At 39.0% G+C, this 4,379-nt stretch overlaps 1 protein-coding gene across 1 annotated transcript in view; it reads left to right on the top strand.

Annotated features, from left to right (window-relative positions):
• Nucleotides 1–4,379, top strand: part of FAM172A (family with sequence similarity 172 member A) — a 401,693-nt gene that overhangs the window by 79,490 nt on the left and 317,824 nt on the right. The gene's annotated exons all lie outside the window — the stretch shown is intronic.

The raw sequence follows: 4,379 nt of genomic DNA, 5'->3' as shown, positions 1-4,379 counted from the left end.
ATATATATATATAATTTAATTATTCATTCATATACAATTTCTTTTAAAACCCACTTTAAGCAGTGACTTAAAGATAAGAAGATAAAAGATAGGTGCTGTTCCTGACAAATATATTGTGTGGTTCTCGGGCAGCACTGTGGTAATTTGTTGCTGTTTTTTTTCCCTTTAAAAACTTGATCGTATTTATTGTGTTTCCCAGTTACGCATAGACCTTGATGTAGCTAATTTCCCTTTACATAATGTTAGCAATAGGTCTTCACAAGAGGGGTACTTTTGCTTTCTCAAAACACCGTAATTGTCAAGCTTCCTGTTGTTCATAAGTGATTGAACTACCTGTGGTCAAGCAGAAGTAATGAGAGCAGGTGTTTCCAATTGTGGCTTAGGGATTCAGTGTACCTGTAGACTGCAAAAGAAATGCAAAAGCACAAAAACTTAATTGCTCATGAAGACAAGTGAAAAAGATCATAAAACGGACACCACAGGCTTTATCTTCATAGAACATTGATATCAGCGATGCTGCAAATGACTGAGATTCACTTTAGATCATGTACTTTGTACATGTAAACGGTAAGGGTTTATGACATCAAAGCTAGATGCTGTAGTTTCTAAGATTTTTTACACAACATGCATCTCCCTGTTCATCAGCATCTCGATTCATACAGTGCTGGAAAATGTCATAGGGCATCCTTACCTTGAAAGAATATCCATTAAGCTTCTCAAATTAGTTATCTGGAACTTTCGGATGCAGGAAGGATGGACTGTACGGATGCAGGATAGATGGGAAGCTTAGAAACAAAACATTTGTTAACATTAAATATTGTACCATGTTTAAATTGTTTTCTGGTCTATACATCCATTGGTGATGTGTGTCAAAATGCTTGGAGATCTTCTAAAAAGACATTCAGTAGCATAAAAGATGTCCGCATTTACATTCGGAGCCATTACATAAAAAAAAAAAGCTGCAGATCAATAATGCAAAATTTGAATTAGGACCCTAAAGTTGTATGCAAAACATTGAGAGTTTTCTTTAGTTACCTGCACATTAGATGTAACAAAATTACTGGTAAATAGTGAGGAGTATCATTGTACTTGAGGCTCGTAATATGATTCGTCTAGCACAGTTGTTCCTTCTTCACTTTCTGAAGTTAAGCTCTAGCTTACACAAAGTAATTATTGCCAGATTAAGCCTGCGTGGACTAAATCTGCTGTACATTTTCTTGTGTTAGTGATAGAAAGGCTTGAAAGTGACCACAGTGATAAATCTATTTGACTATTGCACAAGTGGGTATGCTTATAGACTTTAGAAAGTCTATTGCTGACTTATCTAATGTCTATCTGACGTAAGCTAATGGAGATGTCTGCCTCCTCCATTCCTCTCCATGCATCAGTTTTTTGTTTTAAGATCTTGCTCCTACTTTTACCAAGACCTATGTGAATACTCCACTACATATTTAAACTTCATTTTTGGGGCCACACACAACAAGTTAATAGACACATTCTAGTGATGATCACAATCTTTAAAACAAAACAAAAAAAACCTATTCAGCTGGCAGTAAAGCTGACCTAAAAATGCTAGACATACGTTATTGTATTTGATGTTGTAAATCTAAGTATATTCTTTGAAATGGTGAAATTGCACTTTAAACATAGATTTGACCTTTCCAGCCCTATCGTACAGTGAATTAGTTGATTTATCTGTAGTTAAAAAATAATACAAGTTCTGCTTTTGGCTATGCTATGTATATATAATTGTGTATAAAGGCATAGGCCTCAGCTATCTCGTGTTAAAGGAGAACTATGGGGTCAGTGTTTTTCCCAATAGTTCTCCTTAGGGTAACGGGAGGACACAAACTAGCGTCCTCCCGTTACCCTAAGCTCAGTATACCGCGAGCTACAGCTCGCTGTATACTGAGATGCCGCAGCCGGAGCGGATCCCGGCGTAGATGACAGGATCCGCCCAGCTGCGTGAGTGACAGCTGGCTCTGCCTATCTAGAGGCAGAGCCAGCTGTACCCGCCCCCTCCCCCGTTCCTGTTCATCAGCATCTCGATTCATACAGTGCTGGAAAATGTCATAGGGCATCCTTACCTTGAAAGAATATCCATTAAGCTTCTCAAATTAGTTATCTGGAACTTTCGGATGCAGGAAGGATGGACTGTACGGATGCAGGATAGATGGGAAGCTTAGAAACAAAACATTTGTTAACATTAAATATTGTACCATGTTTAAATTGTTTTCTGGTCTATACATCCATTGGTGATGTGTGTCAAAATGCTTGGAGATCTTCTAAAAAGACATTCAGTAGCATAAAAGATGTCCGCATTTACATTCGGAGCCATTACATAAAAAAAAAAAGCTGCAGATCAATAATGCAAAATTTGAATTAGGACCCTAAAGTTGTATGCAAAACATTGAGAGTTTTCTTTAGTTACCTGCACATTAGATGTAACAAAATTACTGGTAAATAGTGAGGAGTATCATTGTACTTGAGGCTCGTAATATGATTCGTCTAGCACAGTTGTTCCTTCTTCACTTTCTGAAGTTAAGCTCTAGCTTACACAAAGTAATTATTGCCAGATTAAGCCTGCGTGGACTAAATCTGCTGTACATTTTCTTGTGTTAGTGATAGAAAGGCTTGAAAGTGACCACAGTGATAAATCTATTTGACTATTGCACAAGTGGGTATGCTTATAGACTTTAGAAAGTCTATTGCTGACTTATCTAATGTCTATCTGACGTAAGCTAATGGAGATGTCTGCCTCCTCCATTCCTCTCCATGCATCAGTTTTTTGTTTTAAGATCTTGCTCCTACTTTTACCAAGACCTATGTGAATACTCCACTACATATTTAAACTTCATTTTTGGGGCCACACACAACAAGTTAATAGACACATTCTAGTGATGATCACAATCTTTAAAACAAAACAAAAAAAACCTATTCAGCTGGCAGTAAAGCTGACCTAAAAATGCTAGACATACGTTATTGTATTTGATGTTGTAAATCTAAGTATATTCTTTGAAATGGTGAAATTGCACTTTAAACATAGATTTGACCTTTCCAGCCCTATCGTACAGTGAATTAGTTGATTTATCTGTAGTTAAAAAATAATACAAGTTCTGCTTTTGGCTATGCTATGTATATATAATTGTGTATAAAGGCATAGGCCTCAGCTATCTCGTGTTAAAGGAGAACTATGGGGTCAGTGTTTTTCCCAATAGTTCTCCTTAGGGTAACGGGAGGACACAAACTAGCGTCCTCCCGTTACCCTAAGCTCAGTATACCGCGAGCTACAGCTCGCTGTATACTGAGATGCCGCAGCCGGAGCGGATCCCGGCGTAGATGACAGGATCCGCCCAGCTGCGTGAGTGACAGCTGGCTCTGCCTATCTAGAGGCAGAGCCAGCTGTACCCGCCCCCTCCCCCGTCCGTTCCGCCAATCAGCGCTAGCAGATCGGAACGGGGAGAGGGGAATCCAGCCCCTCCCCCTGTCACGGGAGAGAGCCGTGACAGGATTGAGAGGCGAGCGAACCCGGTATGTGTTCGCTCACCTCCCGATCTACTGAGCCGACCTGTGACAGTCTCATTGTCACAGGTCGGCTAGAACTATGAGGTGAGTGAAAAGCACTCATCTCATAGTTCTCCTTTTAAATAAAGGATTAGTTTTACTTGGTAGATTATAATTCAACTTCCATCACTGACAGTCTTTGTGCCTAATAATTGTCAGTTGGTGAATTGTCTATTAGTGTTATCGCAGTTAAAGTTGCATATGTAATGTTTATCTAAAATCTTGGTGACATATTTGGCATACTTTGCTTCCTGTCTTGGTCTTGGTATATCACGCAGTAGCTTCACCTTGGTAGTGATTTTGTTCTAGTCTTGATATTTCTCATAAAACATACATTTCTTTTATCTCATTTAGCTTTGTGATTTTCAGATTTTTGATGTCTAACACAATAAGTACCATTAAGGTTGCCTGCTGATTAAACCGTCACCTCCACAACATATGCAGTAACTGGTTCTGATCATTCCAAGACTCGGCATGTGTGTATCCCAGTATTGGATGTAAGTGTTATCCACAGCCCTCCTGCTTATACTAAACATCTGTATTGGTTCCAGGCTCTTTTCATTGTCAGCAGGTACTGGGGCTGACATTTTACGAACAGTTGGATGATGAGCAAGATGAAATAAAGCACAGAACTACATTGCTAATCCTTCTTAAAAGGATCACACTGGCAGTTGCCAGCTGATCCGTTACACACTGTGGTGGCAGAGGACTCTGGGTTTATTTTCATGCTGTGGTTGATATATCTATCTAAACTTCACCGGTTTTATGCGTTTCCAAACAAGTAAAAAAGAAAAATACCCTTATGGTTATATATA

This window comes from Nanorana parkeri, unplaced genomic scaffold, assembly GCF_000935625.1.
Source record: "Nanorana parkeri isolate BGI_ZX_2015 unplaced genomic scaffold, ASM93562v1 scaffold966, whole genome shotgun sequence".
NCBI lineage: Eukaryota > Metazoa > Chordata > Amphibia > Anura > Dicroglossidae > Nanorana > Nanorana parkeri.
The sequence above is the reverse complement of the archived record's forward strand: the minus strand, read 5'-3'. Positions and strand labels throughout refer to the sequence as shown.